This window comes from Carcharhinus amblyrhynchos, chromosome 2, assembly GCF_965287045.1.
Source record: "Carcharhinus amblyrhynchos chromosome 2, sCarAmb.v2.hapA, whole genome shotgun sequence".
NCBI lineage: Eukaryota > Metazoa > Chordata > Chondrichthyes > Carcharhiniformes > Carcharhinidae > Carcharhinus > Carcharhinus amblyrhynchos.
This window is the reverse complement of record NC_137325.1, coordinates 135,213,507-135,236,036: the sequence shown is the minus strand read 5'-3', so window position 1 is coordinate 135,236,036 and position 22,530 is coordinate 135,213,507.

Genomic DNA, 22,530 nt, shown 5'->3' with positions numbered 1-22,530 from the left:
AGAGGCATAGGACGTAGAACATTGAACAATGCAGCACAGTACAGGCCCTTCGGCCCTCAATGTTGTGTCGAGCTTTGTCCGATACCAAGATCAAGCTATCTCACTCCCTATCATTGTGGTGTGCTCCATGTGTCTATCCAATAACCGCTTGAAAGTACCTAAAGTGTCCGACTCCACTATCACAGCAGGCAGTCCATTCCACACCCCGACCACTCTCTGAATAAAGAACCTACCTCGGACATCCCTCCTATATCTCTCACCATGAACCTTATAGTTATGCCCCCTAGTAACAGCTACATCCACCTGAGGATTTTGGTGGGCTTTCGTAATTATAGCGTCAGCGAATAGAGGCCAGGACAGGTTATTGGTCATCTGGACACCTAGAAACTTGAAAGTTTCAAATGATTCAACTTCAGCACCTGTGATGGAGACTGGGACACATCTCTTTGTGAAGTTGATGACTATCTCCTTTGTTTTGCTGACATTGAGGGAGAGATTATTGTCAGTGCACCAGTTCACTAGATTCTCTCTTTTCTGTCCTCTGACTCATCATCGTTTGAGATTTGACCCACTATAGTGGTGTCATCAGCAAACTTGAAAATCGAGTTGGAGGGGATATCATAAGAACATAAGAACATAAGAAATAGGAGCAGGAGTAGGCCATCTGGCCCCTCGAGCCTGCCCCGCCATTCAATAAGATCATGGCTGATCTGTCGTGGCTCAGTTCCACTTTCCCGCCCTCTCCCCATAACCCCCAATCCCCTCTCCTATCAAAAACCCATCAACCCGCCTCTTAAAAATATTTAGCGAGGCAGCCTCCACCACTTCGACGGGCAGAGAATTCCAGAGATTCACCACCCTTTGAGTGAAGAAGTTCCTCCTCAACTCTGTTCTAAACCGCCCCCCCTTTATCTTGAGGCTGTGCCCCCTAGTCCTACTGTCTTTTTTGAGCGGGAAGAGTCTCTCCACCTCTATCCTATCCATCCCATTCATCATCTTATACGTCTCAATGAGATCTCCCCTCATTCTTCTAAACTCTAACGAGTACAAGCCTAGTTTATTCAGCCTCTCCTCATAGCTCAACCCCCTCAACTCCGGTATCAGCCTAGTAAACCTCCTCTGCACTCCCTCCAAGGCCAAAATATCCTTGCGCAGGTGCGGCGCCCAAAACTGCACACAGTACTCCAGCTGCGGCCTCACCAATGCCCTATACAGCTGCAGCAAGACCTCCCTACTTTTATATTCAATCCCCCTCGCGATGAAGGCCAGCATCCCATTCGCCTTCCTGACCACCTGCTGCACCTGCAGGCTGGGTTTTTGCGACTCATGCACAAGGACCCCGAGGTCCCTCTGCACCGTCGCCTGCTGCAGTTTTTCGCCACGTAAGTAATAGTCCTTCCTACCATTCTTCTTACCAAAGTGGACCACCTCACACTTGCCAACATTAAATTCCATTTGCCATTTCCTGGCCCATTCGCCCAGCCTATCTAGATCCTTCTGCAGACTCTCCACACCCTCCGCACAATTTGCCTTTCCCCCAATCTTGGTGTCATCAGCAAATTTCGACACCCTACACTCGGTTCCCTCCTCCAGATCATCTATATAAATGGTAAATAGCTGAGGCCCCAGCACCGACCCCTGGGGCACCCCACTAGTCACCAACCGCCAATCCGAATAGCACCCATTGACCCCCACTCTCTGCCTCCTATTTGACAACCAATCCTCTATCCATGCTAACACCCTACCCCCAACTCCATGTCCTCTGACCTTCTGCAGTAACCTCTCGTGAGGTAGCTTATCAAACGCCTTCTGAAAATCCAGAAAGACCACATCCACCGGCTCTCCTCTATCCACCGCCCTAGACACATCCTCATAGAACTCCAGTAAATTTGTCAGACACGACTTCCCTTTAATGAAACCGTGTTGCGTCTGCCCTATCAAGCAATTCTCTTCAAGATGCCTCGCAATTTCCTCCTTAATGACGGATTCTAACATTTTACCTACCACAGACGTTAAACTAACCGGCCTATAATTCCCTGCCTTTTGCCTGGCACCCTTCTTAAACAACAGCGTAACATTAGCCGTTTTCCAATCTTCCGGCACTTCCCCGGAATCCAGCGACGTCTGGAAAATAACCACCAAGGCATCCACTATCACCTCCGCCATTTCTTTCAGAACCCTCGGATGCATTCCATCCGGTCCTGGGGACTTGTCCACAATCAGCCCCTCCAGTCTGTCGAGCACCGCCTTTCTAGTAACAGTAATGTCATTAAGACCCTCCAGTCCTACCACCTTTCCATCGCTAACACCCGGCAAATTATTCACGTCCTCCTCCGTGAAGACAGAAACAAAAAAGTTATTCAAGACCTTAGCCATTTCCCCATCCCCTACCACTAGGTCCCCCTTTCTCATCCTCTAAGGGACCAACGTTCACCCTAGCCAGCCTCTTCCTTTTTATATATTCGGCCATAGAGACAGAGGTGTATAAGGAGTTTTCTTTTCCTCATTCATGGGACACACGCATCGCTGGCCAGCATTTATTGCCCATCCCTAGTTGCCTAAGAGGGGCTGAGAGTCAACCACATTGCTGTAGGTTTGGAGTTACATGTAGGCCAGATCAGGTAAGGACGGCAGATTTCTTTCCCTTAAGGACATTAGTGAACCCCAGATGGGTTTTTCCTGACAAAGGTTTCACGGTCGTCAGTAGATTCTTAATTCCAGATTTTTTTTGTTGAATTCAAACTCCACCATCTGCTGTAGCGGGATTTGAACCCAGAACGTTAGCTGAGTTTCTGGATTAGTAGTCTAGTGATAACACCACTAGGCCATCATCTCCCCATATAGTCGGGGGCCACAGCCTTGGGGGCACTGGTGTTGAGGATGATTGTGGAAGAGGTGTTGTTGACTGTCCTTTTTCACATATGCAATTTAGGTGAGGTCAAATTCTGAGAGAAAACACACAAAAAAAAACAGCTGGAAACAATTCGGATTAGTTGCTAACAATTAGCGACCTAACAATAAATGCCAGCTTGTGGTGTCCAGCCACAGTTTTTACCTCAATGGTAACATCAAAATAGCAGACTGCAATTAGCACTGTGCAACAAAGCAAATGCATTCCTGCTGTGTGCTATTTTAAGTGTTCATGGTTAATCGACTTGGCTGTGTTAAAGAGTTTTCCTTTAATGCTGTCTTTTGGCTACAAGTGCATTAAAGTAGCAGGGGATGGGAATTGATGTGGAATGTGTTGATCAGTCTGTTAAAAGTAATGCAAAGGAAAACTCAAACCCTATGAAATATACACTTTCAAAGCCTTTCAAAGACACATTCATGGGGTGAGAGTGAAAGGCAGAGGCACAGGAATTACATTGTTGGATTCTGAGGGCTTTTCTTCATTCATTCGTGGGACTTTGGTATCGCTGGCTGGCCAGCATTTATTGCCCGTCCCTTGTTGCCCGAAGGCAGTTGAGAGTCAACCACATTGCTGTGGCTCTGGAATCACATGTAGGCCAGACCAGGTAAGGATGGCAGATTTCCTTCCCCAAAGGGCATTAGTGAATCTGATGGGTTTTTCTGACAATCGACAATGGTTTCAAATTCATCAGTAGATTCTTAATTCACAAGCACTGCTGCCTCACAGTGCCAGGCACCTGAGTTCGATTCCCGGCTTGGGTCACTGTCTATGTGGAGCTTGCATGTTCTCCCCATGTCTGCTTGGGTTTCCTCCAGGGTTTCTGATTTCCTCCCGCAGTCTAAAGATATGCAGGTTAGGTGTATTGGCCATGCTAAATTCTCCCTCAGTGTACCCAAACAGGTGCTGGAGTGTGGCAACTAGGGGATTTTCACAGTAATTTCATTGCAGTGTTAATGCAAGCCTATTTGTGACTAATAAATAAACTTTAGAATTTTTTTATTGAATTCAAATTCTACCATTTGCCGTGGTGGGATCTGAACCCAGGTCCCCAGAACATTAGCTAAGTTTCTGGATTAATAGTCTAGTAACAATACCATGAGGCCATCACCTTGCCTTTGTGTGGTGGGATCATTCAAGTGATGGTGAGCTGTTGCCCAAATTTACATCGCTTTTGATTTAGTCCCACTAACTCTCCAGAAGGACAATAAGGAGAGAGGTAAATCAAACTGCTGATTAACCACTGCCTGTTCAAAAGTGTATGAGCAGGATTTCCCATTCCTGTTTTCCCCGGGCAGGTTCAGCGATGGGAGAGGGAAACCTCAGGAGAAGTCCAAATCACATTTTACATTGTTGCAGGATGTAATTGTCCCCTCTGCCCACCAGTGAGATAGTGCGCTTCCACATATACAAACGCAGGAATATCACTGAACATCTCAGAATCATGCTGTTCGCCTGTATCACTCCGCCCTCCCCTGCCCCGTAAAAATAGTCCATTCACAACAGCATGAGGACAGAACGGTCTCCGTGGTGTGCATCTGACGAGCAGACCTCACAGAGGAGCTCAGGTGAGTGCATCGCTCAGCAGAGAGTAAAACATGCCTGGCGCTGCCATCGCACTACCCTCTGGCATTGCGGAGGGACTGCCTCCTTGCACTGCTCAGATAGTGTTGGAGACAGTGTCTGGGACAAGGCCTTGGGTAATGCCTAGGTGTTGCCAGGAGGCAGTGCCAGGGAGCATTGCCTAAGTCAGTGTCTGGGGCCACGCCTGGGTGGTGCTAGGGGCAGTCCAGTGTGTGTGCATGCATGCAAGTGTGTTTGTGTGTGTGCGTGCGTGTGTGTGTACGCATGCGTGGGTGTATGCGTGTGCATGTGTGTGTGTGTGTGTGTGTGCGTGTATGCATGCATGTGTGTTTGTGTATGTGTGCATGTGCGTGCGTGTGTGTGTATGCATGCGTGGGTGTATGCGCATGTGTGTGTGCGTGCGCGTGTATGCATGTGTGTGTGTATGTGTGCATGTGCGTGCGTGTGTGTGTATGCATGCGTGGGTGTATGCGCATGTGTGTGTGCGTGCGCGTGTATGCATGTGTGTGTGTGTGCACGTGTGTGCATGAGTGTGTGTGTATGTGTGTGTATGCATGTGTGTGCGTGTATGCATGTGTGTGTGTGTGTGTGTGCGCGTGTGCGTGTGTGGGGTGCTCTTTGTGTGGGCATTGTTCCTGGTGAAATTTTATGTAATGGAGTGGCCTTTAAAAATGGTGCCATGATCATCCAGAAATAAGTTGCTGATGGAGTAACCTTAATCAGAACCTGCCCCAGCAGTGTTACATTGTCAGGGGATGAACCTTTTGGAACTAAGCGCTGAATCACACAATGCGATGGAGAAAGCTGTTGACAGGATGTTGATTTTTTTCCCCAGACTCTTCATCCACCAAGTCCTTCTCTTTGGTGAATACTGACTCAAAGTACTCATTTTAATACCTCACCCATTTCCTCTGGCTCCACGCATACATTCCCTCCCTTGCCCTTGAGTGGACCACCCTCTCCTTGGCTACCCTCTTACTTCTTATATATGTATAAAAGGCCTCGGGATTTTCCCTAATCCTACTGGCCAATGACTTTTTGTGACCCCTTTTAGCCCTCCTTACTCCTTGCTTACGTTTCTTTCTACTCTCCCTCTGAGTCTTACTGGCTCTACTCTCTGATTCCCCTTCAATTAATTCACCTTTGCTTTGGTTCCCACCCCCCTGCCAAACTAGTTTAAATGCTCCCATGTGACACTAGCAAATCTCCCAGCCAGAATATTTATGCCCCTCCAGTTTAGATGCAACTCATCTTTCCTGCATAGATCCCACCTGCCCCGGAAGAAATCCCAATGGTCCAGATATCTGAAACACTCCCTCCTACACCCGTTGTTTATTCACGTGTTGAGCTGCTCTATCTTCCTATTCCTAGGCATGTGGCATAGGGAGGAATCCTGAGATTACAACCCTAGAGATCCTGCTTTTTAGCTTCCTACCTCGCTCCCTAAACTGCTGCTGCAGGAACTCATCACTCTTCCTACTTATGTCATTAGTACCAATATGTACCATGAACACTGACTGTGCACCCTCTCCCTTCAGAATGTTTCTACCTGTTCAGAGACATCCTGAACCCTGGCACCAAGGAGGCAATATGCCACCCTGGAGTCTCTTTTTTACATCCACAGAAGTACCTACCTGCACCCCTAACTATCGTGAGATTTTGTTCTCATTGGAGCGATGGACGTTGAGGGGAGACCTGATAGAAGTCTACAAGATTATGAAAGACATGGACAGAGTGGATGGTCAGAACTTTTTCCCAGGGTGGAAGAGTCAATTACTAGGGGGCATAGGTTTAAGGGGTGAGGGGCAAGGTTTAAAGGAGATGTACAAGGCAGATTTTTTACACAGAGGGTGGTGGGTGCCTGGAAATCATTGCCAGGGCAGGTAGTAGAAGCAGGTACAAGAATAACTTTTAAGGACCGTTTTGACAAATACATGAATAGGATGGGAATAGAGGGATATGGTCCCCGGAAGGGTAGGGGGTTTTAGTTAAATCAGGCAGCACGGTTGATGCAGGCTTGGAGGGCCAAAGGGCCTGTTCCTGGGCTGTAATTTTCTTTGTTCTTTGTGATAGAGTCCCCTATAACTGTAGTTCCAGTGCTCTTTGTCCCTTCCTGCTTAACAACAGAGACAGCCATGGTGCTACTGCTAATGTTCCCAAGGGTTCTGCCATTTACAGCATAATTCACACCTAAATTTGATCCTCGAGAATGCATTGTTTCACATTTGTCCAGATTAAACTTCATCTGCAATTTCTGTGCCCAAGTTTCCAATCTATCTATATCCTCTTATATCCTCCGACAGTCCCTGGCATTAACAGCAACTCCACCTATCTTCATGTCATCCGTAAACTTGTTAATCAGACCACCCACATTTTCCTCCAAATCATTCATACGTGCTGCAAATAACAGAGGTCCCAGCACTAATCCCTACAGAACACCACAGATCTCCATTCTGAAAAACACCCTTCCACCATTACTCCATGTCTTCTATGACCAAGCCAGCTCTGTATCCATCTAGCCAGCCCACCTTGAATCCCATGTGATTTTAGTTTTTGCACCAGTCTGCCATGTGGGACCTTGACATATAAGATAATGAAGGGGATGGATAGGGTAGAGGTAGAGAGATTCTTCCTGCTTAGAAAGGACAGCAGGACTAGAAGGCACAGCCTCAAGATGATAAGGGGGGGCAGTTTAGATCGGAGTTGAGGAGGAACTTCTTCACTCAAAGGGTGGTGAATCTCTGGAATTCTCTGCCTGTTGAAGTGGTGGAGGCTACCTTGCTGAATATATTTAAGTAGATAGGTTTCTGATAGGCAAGGGAATTAAGGGTTATGGAGAGAAAGTGGGAAAGTGGAACTGATCCACTTCAGATCAGCCATGATCTTATTGAATGGCGGGGCAGGTTTGAGGGGCTAGATGGCCTACTCCTGCTCCTATTTCTTATGTTCTTATGTTCTCAAACAGGATCTATACTTTCCGAATCAGTGGTAGTCATATTGAGGCCCTGGGAAACCTACCCAGGCTTATCTCCTTCCCACTCATACTACAGGCCGGGACTCCAAAGTGTCTTTTGATTTGATTTGATATGATTTATTATTGTCGCATGTATTTGTATACAGTGAAAAATATTGTTTCTTGTGCGCTGTACAGACAAAGCATACTGTTCATAGAGAAGGAAAGGAGAGAGTGCAGAATGTGTTACAGTCATAGCTAGGGTACAGAGAAAGATTAACTCAGTGAGGAATAGGTCCATTCAAAAGTCCAATGGCAGCAGGGAAGAAGCTGTCCTGGAGAGGCTTGGTACATGATCTCAGACATTTGTATCTTTTTCCCGATGGAAGAAGATGGAAGCGAATATGTCTCGGGTGTGTTATGTCCTTGATTATACTGGCTGCTTTGCCGAGGCAGTGGGAAATGTAGACGGAGTCAATGGGTGGGAGACTGGTTTGTGTGTTGGATTGGGCTCCATTCATGACAGTTTGTAGTTTCTTGTGGCCTTGGGTAGAGCAGGAGCCATACCAAGCTGTGACACAACCAGAAAGAATGTTTGCCATGGTGCATCAGTAAAAGTTGGAGAGAATCGTAGCTGACATACCAAGTAGAGGTGTTGCCCAGAGGGCTATGGAAGATCAGTCACTAATCATAAATCAAATCATATTTGAGACGGAGATTGATAGGTTTCTGATTAACAATCATGTAAAGGGTTACAGGGATAATGTGCGTAAAAGACATTGAAAAGGCATTTCTAACTTCATTGCTTTCTGTACACTTCCTCTCAGTGACTTGTCTCCTCTCATCCATCCTTTCCCAGCAAATTGATTTCTACGCTGGCTCTTTAGAAAGGGTAAGAGAGTGAGAGAGGGGGAACCTTTGGAAGTTTCTTCACTTGAGTGTGTGTGACCAAATAACCAAACAGGAGTACAGTATCTCCTTTGCCAAGACTGTCTCAAGCAGTGCTATTAGATTTTAGATCAAGCTTTTCATTGCTTCGTATATAAAATATTCGACTTAAGAAGTTGCATCCTTATTGAATTCTTCCCCAAATTGATTTCTACTTCATGCATCTCAGTGGAGATTGTTAGTGAATGTTCTGGGCGACAGTACAAAGGATGTATAATCCCTTATCCTAGTCCTCTGTATTATAAATGACAAGTAATTATTCAATGATTAAATCTGTAATTGAGAGTTCCCATTGAATTATGAGCATGAATTCAGTTAGTGAAGAGTCCAATCATTGTTGACAAGTGTTGGAGGGAATGAACAAACTGATTCTTCAGAGACTGTGCAGAACTTCAACAAAAGCGGTTTTATTCAACATGCATGAGGGAGAGCAGAACTTGTGGTTGTAATTCCAGCTTATTTCCAAGCTACTCTGCTAATCATAGGTTCTGACATATTCTTATAATTTTTCATGCTATAAAGTGCTACATTTTGATTAGGTCATCAGATTGTTATTTTAAATTTGTTAAAGTTCTGTTCTGATCACATTCTGCTGATCCATTGTCCTGTTTACTTTAACTTTAATCGTTACCTGGACATACCCTCTCTACCTGTTTACAATATCAAAGCTCTGTGTTTGTCAAACTGATTTCAAGGGTGTGTTAATTGCCCCTATCTCCCTGATACTTGATTAGTTTTGCAGAGACACAATGGCTTCTCTGGACTTTTTGGAGCCTTGATAAATGGTGTCAACTCTCTTATTGTTGCTGCTGTGTTAGTGCTGTCTGAGATGTAGTTATTTGTTATTTGTAATTTGTCATGTGTCTGCCAGCAGTGAGTGTGGATACAACAGTTCAGCTGTTGGTTTAGCCCTTTCCATTCATTCCTCTCCCGCTGTAGCCCACACTCTCTGGGTTTTCCCCATTACAAGATACTGCTTACTCATGGAAAGTCCAGTGCAACTTTATAAATGATGGGAACATTTCTCAGCCTGCTCATTCCATCGTTGGGCTTTTTTTTATTCAGTCACAGGGATGTGTGGGTTAGACCAATGTTTATTGCCCATTCCTAACTGCCCTTGAGGAGCACTTTCTTCATGCTCTGCAGTCCATGTGGGTGTAGGTACACCCACAGTGCCGCTAGGGAGGCAGCTCTAAGATTTTTGATCCAGCGACAGTGAAAGAATGGCAATTTATTTCCAAGTCAGAATGGTGAGCGTCTTGGAGGGGAACTGAAGGTGATGATGTCCCCTTCTGTCTGCTACCCTTGTGCTTCTAGATGGCAACAGTCCTGAGTTTGGAAGGCACTGCCTAAGGAGTCTTGGTGAGACTCTTCAGTGCATCTTGTAGATGGTACACACTGCTGCCAATGTGCGTCAATGGTGGAGGGAGTGCATATTGAAAGTGGTGGATGGGGTGCCTGTAGCCGGTTGCTCTGAATAGCGTCGGGCTTCTTGAGTGTTGTAGGAGCTGCACTCATCCAGACCAGCAGAGAGTATTTCATCATATGAGCTGTCCCGTGTGGATTGTAGGCAAGCTTTGTGTGTGTGTGTGTGTGTGTGTGTGTGTGTGTGTTGGGGGGAGAGGTGTGTCAGGAGATGGGTTACAACTGTATGTACACGCAGAGTCCATTTCCTTCCATTCCCAGCCTGTAACCTGCTCTGATAGTCACAGTAGAATCAGAGAATCTACGGCACAGAGACAGGCCCTTTAGCCCAAACTGATCCATTCTGACCAAAAGTCCCATCTAAGCCTGCATTTGGCCCATATCCCTCTAAATCTTTCCTATCCACGTATCTGCCCTTAAGTATGTATATGGTGGGTTCAATTCAGTCTCTGCTCAATGCTAACGCCCAGGATATTGATAGGTGAGAATTCAGCGATGGTGGTACAATTGAATGTCAAGGGGACTCCCTTTATTAAAATTAATTTACAAGATGTGGGCATTGTTGGCCGAGCCAATGTTTATTGTGTATGCCGAGTTGCCCTTGTTGGAGATGGTCGTTGCCTGGCAGTTGTGTGACATGAATGTGACCAATTTCTTTTGCAGGTTTTGATGTATTTGGACATGGAATGCTGGGAGTGAATGGTGCTGAAAATTACACAATCACCAGACAGCGTTCCTCACTTCTGACCTCAGAATAGAAATTACAATCAATGCTTTTCCTGGTGTCTCATGATGTCTGCTTCACTCATGCACAGAAACCCACTTCACAGAATCCCTACAGTGCAGAAGGAAGCCACTCGGCCCATCGAATCTGTGCCAGCAACAATCCCATCCAAGCTCTATTCCTGTAAACCCACACATTTACCCAACTGGTCCCCCTGACACTCGGGGGCAATTTAGCCTGGCCAATCAACCCAACCCGCACATCTTTGGACTGTGGGGGGAAACCGGAGCACTCGGGGGAAACCCATGCAGACATGGGGAGAATATGCAAACTCCACACTGACAAAGTTAAGGTTTATTTATTAGTCACAAGTAAGGCTTGTGTGAGCAATGAAGTTACTGTGAAATTCAGTGACAGTGACCCCAGGCTGGAATTGAACCTGGATCCCTGGCGCTGTGAGGCAGCAATGCTAACCACTGTACCACCATGCCACCCACACCTCTTGTTCTACAGTCACTTCTACGCAGTTGATCAACAGTGATTGCTTAATGAGCGTTCTAGCGAAGCTTAAGCAGGCAACATTCAATTCCACTGTGTGGCAATACAAGCCAAAAACTGCTGGCGTATTTTATTGTTAATACCTCTGCTTTTACTTTCACTACCAGGGATTGTACTATCCAAAGGATTTACACGCTGTGTTTCATTTCATGGCCATCTGCTCAGGACATTGGAAGTTCCTCAACCATGAGATTAGTGCAGTCAAAAGCAGAGATCTGACAAGCAACTGAGCCCCTGCAAATGACAGTCTTTTCACGAACATTCAGCACTTTTTCAGCAACAATGGGATCAAGGCTGGAGTGATATGTTTATCCTTCCCCCCCAGGACTGGGAAAGCCTCAGGTTCAATTCCTCCTTTAGGGGTGGCACTGGGTGGTGGAGGTGGAAAGTTCCGGCCTCAGTTTGGGAAATTTCAACGGAATCAACCACTGACTTCTGAGGGAGTTCCACGTCTCCAGTCAAGGTCATTAAGTGTCTTTAAGACAGAGGTAGGTAGGTTCTTGATCACTAAGGGCATCGGGGGTTATAGGGAGCAGGCAGGAGAATGGGGATGAGAATCAAAACAGCCAGGATTGAATGGTGAAGGAGACTTGATGGGCCAAATGGTCTAATCCTATATCTTATGGTCCAATCGCTTTGGGTAAAAGATTATTTCACAGTCTTGTATCACTCGGTGAAGCATTTGCAACACAGTATCACAATCCAAAAAGTTTACTGATTGGTCACAAGTGGGTTTACATTAACATTGCAATGAAGTTACTGTGAAAATCCCCTAGTCGCCACACTCCGATGCCTGTTTGGGTACACTGAGGGAGAATTTAGCATGAACTGTGCACCTAACCGGCACGTCTTTTAGACTGTGGGAGGAAATCAGAGCACCTGGAGGAAACCCACGCAGACACGGGGAGAATGTGCAAACTCCATACAGACAGTGACCCAAGCAGGGAATCGAACCCAAGTCCCTGGTGCTGTGAAGCAGTAGTGCTAACCACAGTGCCGCTGTGCCGTGCATAAATCCAGAAATGGAGAGTAACATGGGGTAGCCTTACTGGAGGAAGCGTCTGATTCCTTGGGTTGTATGTTTCCTGGAAATGAAAACAAAACAGTGTTACCGGCAGCAACAACAGTGTGTGGGTGGGATCATAAACCATCCTGTCCCTGTTTATTTGGGTCTACAGCTGAATCATGCCAAAGTTACATAATTCACTAAGGGATCCCCTGTTTAAAAATATTTTCAAAAACACAGTTCTATGAAGGTAAAAGCTAAGAAAGATTTTTAATAGCACCTTCCAGTATCACAGGGTGTTCCAAATCACGTAACACTTAATGGAGTAACATTCACCTTATTGTGTCCCAAGTAGGCTTACATTAACACTGCAATGAAGTTACTGTCAAAACCCCCTCGTCGCCACGTTCCGGCACCTGTTCGGGTACACTGAGGAGAGAATTTAGCATGGCCTTTATCCCTAACCAGCACATCTTTCGGACTGTGGGAGGAAACTCATGTAGACACGGGGAGAATGTACTGACTCCACAATGACAGTGACTTGAGGCCAGGAATCGAACCCGGATCCCCAGTGCTATGAGGCATCAGTGTTAATCACTGCGCCACCATAAAGTACTTTTGAACTGACAAAGCTAGGAAATGTGGTCATCCGTTTGCACATAGCAAGATCCCACCAACAACAATGAATTAAGTATTGGCTGATGCATGAATGATGACCTCAATGCCAACAAGAGCTCTTCTAATCATGTGGTGGAACCTTCAACATCCACCTGAGAGAGTGGACATGGTCTCAGAGCAACATCGCGCCTGAAAGATGGTACCTCTGACAGTGCAGCACTCCCTCAGCACCACACCAAAATGCCAGCCTGGATGATGTGCTCAAGTCCTCTGAGTGAATCTTGAATTTAGCAACATCCTAACGCCAGCAGTTACCCACTGGCCCCAGGCTGATGCCTAACTGCCTATAGGAGAGCCACATTCAGGCCCTCAAAACCATGGGCCTGGTCTCCCAGGGTCCCCTCAGAATTCTCAATGCAAAGGTCTCAATGGGAATTATCCGGAAAGTTTGAATTTCCAATGGGGAATTCCCCAACTCCTTGGCAACCTCTCAAAAAGCCTCCAACTCTGGGTTAGAGTCAGAGAATTAAGGCAGTTCCGACATCTTTACCCGGATAATTATCCAGGAAATGTGAGACAGACAAATCTCAGTCGAACATCTGGGTTACTATCCAACTGACCCCTCAAATACCCACCTTGAACCCCTGAATACTCAGTCACCTCCGTGCCAAAGCTAAGCTGACCACCAGAGGGATATAATAACCCCTCCAATCCAGTCTGACCAGCCCCTAACCATGGCAAACTTTCCAGCTACCCCTTACCTTCCCCCCACCCCCAGGCTAACCCAAGCACCACCTACTCCCTCTTGATCCCATAAACCCCGACTTCTTTCCAACCCAATCTGACCCTCCCCAAACCTGACCTGACTCAGTCCCACCACCTGCTTCCCCCAGCCCCCTACCGCGCCCCCCCCCCCCCCCCCCATAGACTCCTGACCGTCAATCTGACTCAACCTCACTAGGCCCCCCCCCTCCCACCCCACACCAGATTCCCCTGAACCTCCCACCCAACTCCTCCCCAGATCCAAACCCTTCCAACCCATCTATCTACTCATCCCCCTGCCATCCTGCAGACCTACCTGCCTACCACTCTGCCCTCCTGCTGTCCTACCCATCTCACCACTCCACTAACCAAACTACCCAGCTGCCACCCTACCCACTTACACACTTAACCTATCAACCCTACTCCTTCCCCCTCCCCCGCCACCAACCCCTGACCACATACCTTATCCACCCGACCAACCATCCAAGTATTTTATCCATCCAAGCCTCTTACCCGCCTTACCCATTTATCTTCTCTCTTTCAAGGACGCTTTGGGATATTTAAACATTTTTCTTACAACAGGATGATTGTGGCAGACTCGTAGGGCGGAATGTTCCTGTTCCGCCCGGCACTGGAATTGTAGGGGGCGGGACATGGACCATGCAAAGGTCCGTTGACCTCGGGTGGAATTTTCCAGTCTTGGGGCAAGCGCGGCTGGAAAATCCCATCCAGAGTCATATAGTGCAGAAAAATCTTTCGACCCATCGTGTCTGCACCGACAATAACTACCACTAAAGGTGCAGTAAGTCCATTTTCCCATAGAGTCGTAAGATGAGAACCATAGAAACTAGAAGCAGGAGTAGGCCATTCGGCCCTTCAAGCCATTCATCTTGATCATGGCTGATCATCAAACTCAATATCCTGATTCTGCCTTCCCCCATCTCCCTTTAGCCTCAAGAGTTCTATCTAATTTCTCGAAATCAGGCAACGTTTTGGCCTCAACTACGTTCTGTGGTCGTGAATGTCACACATTCACCTCCCTCTTTGTGAAGAAATTTCTCCTTACTTCAGTTCTAAAAGGTTTACCCCTTATCCTCCAACAAGTTGTGGGCTCCCCCCCGCCAATTGTATGGTGGTCATGATGTAGAGATGCTGGTGTTGGACTGGGGTGGGCACAGTAAGAAGTCTCACAACACTAGATTCAAATCCAACAGGTTTATTTGGTAGCACAAGCTTTCGGAGCGCTGTCCCTTCATCCGATGAGTGAGCCCACCCACCTGATGAAGGAGCAATGCTCCAAAAGCTCGTGCTACCAATTAAATCTGTTGGATTTTAATCTGGTGTTGTGAGACTACTTACTGTGCCCACCACTGGGGACATTCATTTTGAATCTACCCTACCTAACCCTGTTTGAATTTTATATGAGAATGTGTCTTGTCTTCCCCGATGCTCCAGCACTACGATGAAGCTTTTTGAGGGATAATAAGTTCCAGATATGTGGAAAAGCTGGGATTGGAAGTCTCGGCAAGAAGTTCAGAGCACCGACATGGAGGGGAAAACTAGGACAGGGACAGCAATCCAACGGTGGTTACTGTTCCTCAGAAGATTCAGCCCATCAATTTTGCCACTTTGGTTCCTGAAATATGAATTTGATTTTGATTTACTATTGTCACATTTATTGGGATACAGTGAAATGTATTGTTCCTTGCACGCTATACAGACAAAGCATACTATTCATAAGGAAGAAAAGGAGAGGGTACAGAGTGTAGTGTTACAGTCATAGCTAGAGTGTAGAGAAAGATCAACTTAATGCAAGGTAAGTCCATTCAAAAGTCTGACAGCAGCAGGGAAGAAAATGTCCTTGAGTCGGTTGGTACGTGACCTCAGACTTTTTGTATGTTTTTCCCGACGAAAGAAGGTGGAAGAGAGAATGTCCGGGGTGCAAGGGGACCTTAATTATGCTGACTGCTTTTCTGAGGCAGCAGGAAGTGTAGGCAGAGTCAATGGATGGGAGGCTTGTTTGCATGATGGATTGGGCTACATTCATGACTCTTTGTAAGTTTTTGCAGTCTTGGGCAGAGCAGGAGCCATACCAAACTGTGATACAACCAGAAAAAATGCTTCCTATGGTGCATCTGTAAAAGTTGGTGAGAGCTATAATTGACATGCCAAGGTGTTCCATTGCCAATGGAAATGTTCCCTTGCCTGGAGGAAGATGGAGAGTTTAACAAGAAGTTGGAAAAGAAATTGGATGTGCGTTGCTAAAGCCCCCCCCTTAATAAAACCCATTTGCAACAAAAAAAAATGAACACGGTGGCATTAAACATGAGCAAAGTGCTGATGTTCTGAATGAAGGCAAAATGCCAACAGATAGAGGATTAAGCGCCCCCAGGACTAATGGAAAGACAAGAGAGTGTGGCTCTTTCAATATTAATCACCAAAGGTGCAAAACTGATGTTACCCTCAATCACAACCACTAATCATGCAGTGATTACAACCATATCTGTCTTTGATCTAATCCCTGTAGACCTATTGGAGGTATTTACAAATCTCCTCTGAGAAGATATTGCATCTGGAGCTCCAGCCTTGAATGAATGATATATTCAGTTGATTCTGCAAATGATGATGGGGATACCTCAATACATATCTAATTTATAATTACGGTTCCAGTATTATTTAACTCATTCACAATGAATTCTCCTGAAATGTGCGCTGGCTACACAGTCAGTTTAAAAGATATATATTTAATGTGACAACCCTTTAATATTACATCAAGCAATTTGTAAAACAAGATCGAAGAATTATCCCAGGACTGCAGGTTTGTCATCTGAGGAGTGGTTGAGGAGCCTGGGTCTGTACTCGATGGAGTTTCGAAGGGTAAGACTTACAGAATACTGAGAGTCCCAGATAGAGTCGATGTGGAGAGGATGTTTCCGCCAGTGGGAGAGACTAGAATTCGAGGGCACAACCTCAGAGTGAAGGGACACTCCTTTAAAACAGAGATGAGGAGGAATTTCTTTGGCCAGAATCTGTGGAACTCTTTGCCACAGAAGGCTGAGGGGGCCAGGTCATTGACTGTCTTTAAGGCAGAGATAGATAGGTTCTTGATCACCACTGGGGATGATGGGTTATGGGAAAAAGGCAGGAAGATGGGGATGAGAATCATGATTGGACGGCAGAGCAGACTTAAAGGGTTGAATGGCCCAATTCTGTTCCTATACCTTATTGTCTTATGGTTTAAAATTGCTACTGTGTAGGCTTGATCTTGGACATTTGGTGTTGAATATTGTCCTCTGGGAACATATGTTGGAAGATCAGGATTTTCCCAGAAAGATGAGGATCCATGTCCGGAGCAGCACAATGTTTTTGGGTTTCTTAGGATGTGGGTGTTGTCAGCAATGCCACTTTGATCAGCCATTCCTGTTGTCTTGGGGGAGCTCCATGAAGGCGATGGCCTAGTGGTATTATCGCTTGGTTGTTAATACAGAAACTCAGCTAATGTTCTGGGGACCCAGGTTCAAATCCCATTCACGGCAGATGATGGAACTTGAATTCAATAAAAAGAAAATCTGGAATTAAAAATCTCTGATGGCCATGAAACCATTGTTGATTGTCGGGAAAACCCATCTGGTTCACTAATGCCCTTTAGGGAAGGAAATCTGCCGTCCTTACCTGGTCTGGCCGACATGTGACTTCAGAGCCACAGCAATGTGGTTGACTCTCAACTGCCGTTGGGCAACAAGGGATGGGCAATAAATGCTGGCCAGCCGGCAACACCCATGTCCCACGAATGAATAAAAACAAAAGCTCTTTTAGCTGCTGCTGTCTTTGATGGGATTAATTCCTGGTCTTTGACCCAGTGACAGTATGAACAAGTGGACAGCAGCAGGGTAGTGACTTCAAAGAACCAGAGGATCAGAGAGCATTACAAAACAGAGGCCATTCAGCCCATCGTGCACATGCCAGCCCTTTCAAGGAGATGTCAAATTCATCTTAGAGAGGATCTCCCCAGTCGTGGCTTTCTTGTGATCCTACTGCTTCTGTCCTTCACTGTGATTGAGGTCACAGGGCTTGGGAAATGCCATCAAACTCACCTTCTGATGCGTTGCCCACAGTGCATTCTGTAGCCAATACATATTATATCCACAATATGGAAATTAAATTGCAACAATTGTTCAACTTAAGCTATGACAAACAACTCTGTCAAGGAATGGAAAATGCTTATCAGCAAACAAGGCCTTTAGTGAGGCCAACACTTGTGTACTCAGAATAAGAGACTAATCTCACTTTGTGTCAGTTTCATAAACATTGCATTCTAGGGCTTGGCCACAGGATGAAAACAAAGACAAGTTACTATGACAAATACCAAAAAACCAAATACATTGACATATTATGCTAATGAAGGAGATGGTTTTTTATTGGATAAGGAAGGGTGAAAAGCTATGCTATGGTTGGTGAACTACTTATGCAAATGAAGGATTATAAATTCTATTGGTTGAAAGTACACATCAAACTGTAAGGCTATTGGAGTTTTAACTGGCATGTTCTCTCTCATTGGCTAAAAAGTGCTGTAACTGACAATGTTTGCAGAACTCTGTTAGAATACCAGAGTTAAATTCTCTGTGTGTGTTCTCCTTCCCAGCAGGTAATAAAAACTTAAAGGATTTGAGTGCCCACCGTGCATTGTCTGGTTAATCCTCAACAACAACGTGCCAGGAACAAGCATTCAGCCGAGTCGCAGAGATACTGACCGAGCATTTGCTCTTTGCTGATGATGGTGTTGAATTTTGAATTCTCTTGCACTCTCCGTGGAGAAACATGTCTGTTCCATCATGCTCCTGAACTTAAATGAGTCTTGCAGAGAACAGTGAACTTGAGAAGCAGTGGCCAAAGTTTGTTATCTCTTCACTCCAGTAGGGTCTTCCAGTCCCACCGATATCACTATCCGACTGCCCCTTCGGCACATTCCCTGGTGGCAGAGGTTGTGGGACCCCACAGACATCAATGGGACTGGGAAAATCTAGCCCCCTACACCGCTGGGAAATACACCACGGGGTGAGGGTCAGAAAATCCCATCCAATAGCTTAAGCCTAAGCAGGTCTATAAATTTGCAAACAGCACTCCTGACTGTCAGTCAAGAACAATGGTTAGCATCTTGCCGCCTCACAGCGCCAGGGACCCAGGTTCGATTGCCAGCTTGGGCCACTGTTTGCACGTTCTCCCTGTGTCTGCGTGGGTTTCCTCCGGATGCTCGGTTTCCTCCCACAGTCCGAAAGACGTGGAGGTTAGCTGCATTGGCCATGTTATTTCTTGCTCAGTGTACCCGAACAGCCTGAGTGTGGCGACTAGGGGATTTTCACAGTAACTTCATTGCAGTGTTAATATAAACCTACTTATGACAATAAATAAACTATTTTACTTTAGAATGCCCCACAGGAGGAAGCAACCAATTCATGTCTACTTTATCCATACCTTTTATCACCTTGAATACCTCAATTTGATCTCCCTTCATTCTTCTATATTCCATAGGCCTAAACCATTCAATCTCTCTTCATATGACAAACCCCACATCTCTGGAATCAATCTGGTGGAAGATTCGGGTCAACGAAGTGCCTCCTGAATCCCTTATTTGATATATTGGTGGGTATTTTGTATTTGTGGTCCTCAGTTTTGGCTTTCTCCGCAGGCAATGTCACACAAGTTTAATTAACAGCACAGTTGGCAAAAAATGTGGGGGAGGAGGCATCAGCTGCTGGTTCGCTGCTGAGAATGAAATGATTGTCGGTTCTTGGGGAACGTATGTGGTTAAACAGACAGCTGGGGTGGAACAAAGCTCTCCCAGTGATCCAATGTAGTTTCAGTGAATTGGACATTGAATATTAATTTCCCAACACTTTACAGAGTAAGAATTGGAGTACACTGGGCAACGTTAGCCCACCTTCATTTAGTTCAAGCAGAGTATTTGATTTGCTCTTCACGTAACAGGACACTCGCTGTTTGCTCATTATTACATTCCAATAAGGAGATCAGACTAATCCAATGAGTTGGAGCGGAGTCCAGCAGGGACATCTCCTTCCTGTAATGATGTTTAAAGCAACTCTTCAATCCATCATTAAGTATCCAGCTAAATAGGCAACAATAACAGGTGGCGGTAGAAGCCTGCAACTAACAATTCATTGGTACAGCCACACTTAGAGTACTGAGCACAATTCTGATCGCCCTGCTATAGGAAGGATGTTGTTAAACTAGAAAGGGTGCAGAAAAGATTTGCAAGGATGTCACCAGGACTGGAAAGTTTGAATAATAAGGGGCTTTTTTCCCTGGAGCGTAGGAGGATGAGGGGTGACCTTATAGAGGTTTATAAGATCATGAGGGGCACAGATAAGGTGAATAACCAAGGTCTTTTCCCCAGGGTTAGGGGAGTCCAAAACTAGAGAGGAAAGATTTAAAAGGCACCTGAGGAGCAACTTCTTCACGCAGAGGGTGGGTGCGTGTATAGAATGAGCTGCCAGAGGAGGCGGGTACATTTAAAAGACATTTGAACAGGTACACGGATGGGAAAGGTTTAGAGGGCCAAACACAGGCAAATGGGACCAGTTCAGTTTAAGAACCATGGTCAGCATGGATGAGTTGGGCTGAAGGGCCTGTTTTGGTGCTGTATATCTCTGTGACTCTGTGGGCTGAATTTTACCATCCCTCCTGCCATGGGAATTGGAGCAGCGGGGGCGGGCGGGGCGGGGGGGGGGACGGACAGACAATGGAAAGGTCCGTTGACCTTGGACAGGATTTCCTGGTGTCGGGGTAAGCGGGACTGGAAATTCCCGCCCTATAACTCTATTAACCTTTGTCCTATTAGTGCTGTGTTGCAGACTGTACTGAGGCTGTAAGCTGCACAGAATGACACTGAGTGTACGGCAGTGAACATGCTGCCCCGCTGGTCTCTACTGGTATTATTGCCTTACACAGGTCTCCTCCACACCTAACTCCAGGAGCATACCCTGGTGCACAGTGGCAGCTGATGGATGTTTTGTCCATCCTGAACTACCTGGCCAAATTAAAATCCCTCCATTCCTCCCACAACGAAACTTGGCTAAAGAGGAATAGGCAAGGGGAAAACACATTGTGACATCTGAGTACTTAATAGCGAGGGAACGATATCATAAATAGTGTCCTTTCGACAAGAGACACAAAGATAGATAGATAACAATTTTCAACAGCACTAGGCAAAAAGCATTCACCAAAATCACCTGAGGATAAGCTTTGTGTACTCCTTTTACAAAATGATGAAAATCACTTACACCTTCTCTCCAGCGCTTAGCAACCTCAGCTCCCTGTCATGACAGAACACAAATGGTCCATTTGACATGACTATTTCATCGAATCATAGAATCCCTCCAGCGCAGAAGAGGCCATTCAGCCATTGAGTCTATTCAGCCCATCGAATCTGTGCCAACTCTCTGACAGAATATCTTATCCAGGCTCTCTTTCCCACACTATCCCTGTGACCCCACACATATCCCATGGATAATCCACCTAATCGACATATCTTGGGACAGTAAGGGGCAATTTAGCATGGTCAATGCGCCTAACCTGCACATCTTTGGATTGTGGGAGGAAGTGGACCTCCAGAAGACACCCTCTGTGTTCAAGAGAAGTCATGCGTCCAGCAGAGGGCAGAAGAGTGGAAACAATGATTGGCTATTGCGTGAAAGATTTGCATAGGTGCAGTTACTGCTTCCAGAAGGTGGACTTCCAGAAGACACCTTCCCTGTCAAGTAAAGGTAAGAACCTAGCAGAAAGCAGTAGAATGGCAATGTTGATTGGTTGTTATGGGGAAGATTTTCTTAAGTAGCTAACATTTTTTGCCAAAGGTAGAGGAGTCTAAAACTAGAGGCTATAGCTTTGAGGGGAGAGATATGAAAGGATCCAGAGGAGTATTTTTTTCACACAGAGGGTGGAGTGTCTGGAACAAGCTGCCAGAGGTAGTAGTAAAGGCAGGTATAATTTTCTTTTTTGGAAAGCATTTAGACAGTTACATCAGTAAGATGGATATAGAAGGATTATGGGTCAAACATGGGCAATGGGGGCTAGTTTGTGGGTTAAAAAGAAAAAGGGCAGCAGGGACAATTTGGGCCAAAGGGCCTGTTTCCATGCTGCAATCCTCTATGACTCTATGACACCTGGAGGAAATCCACACAGACCTGGCGAAAGAATGCAAACCTCACACAGATAGTTACCTAAGGCTGGAATAGAACCTGGGTCGCTGGAGCTGTGAGGTGGCAGTGCTGATGGACACTTCTGCCATATGTCCACAAGGTATGACAGCAGAAAATGGATTGGGCAGAACAGACCAGGGATCCAGCATAACGGGCTCGCGTCCCTGCCCCAACCAACTACCCACCAAAGCTTCAGCCAACGTGATATGGCAAACCAGATCACAGGTGAAATCAGTGGAGTAGCATGGGTCTTTAAAGTGGGGGGGAGAGTGTTTCCTGAGGGCCGTGGATCATTATGGTGGGAAGCTGAACCAATCTGCAGGAGGGCACAGACCACAGGTTAAGGATGGCCTCACAGTTGGGGCCAGGGAGCCGAGTAGAGCTGTTGCATTGTAATCTAGTCTTACCTTGTTGTATACATATGATTCTTTATTTGGCAATAAGGCCTTTGTTGATGCAAGCCATATAGAATTGTCCTCGATTACACTGGCAATCTAGTAGAGGTCTAGGGGTACAGCTCAAAGTTACCAGGGATCACAAGGGTCTGCTTGGAAGGGGAGGAGACTTAAGTGTCAAGAAGGAACAGGCATTATATTATGAACAAAGAACAATACAGCACAGGAACAGGCCCTTCGGCCCTCCAAGCCTGTGCCACTCATGAGCCCAACTAGACCATTCGTTTGTGTCCCTCTATTCCCAGTCTGTTCATGTGGCTATCCAGATAAGTCTTAAACAATTCCAGCATGTCCGCTTTAACCACTTGCTTGACAGTGCATTCCAGGCCACCACCACTCTCCGTGTAAAATACGTTCCCTGACATCTGTGTTG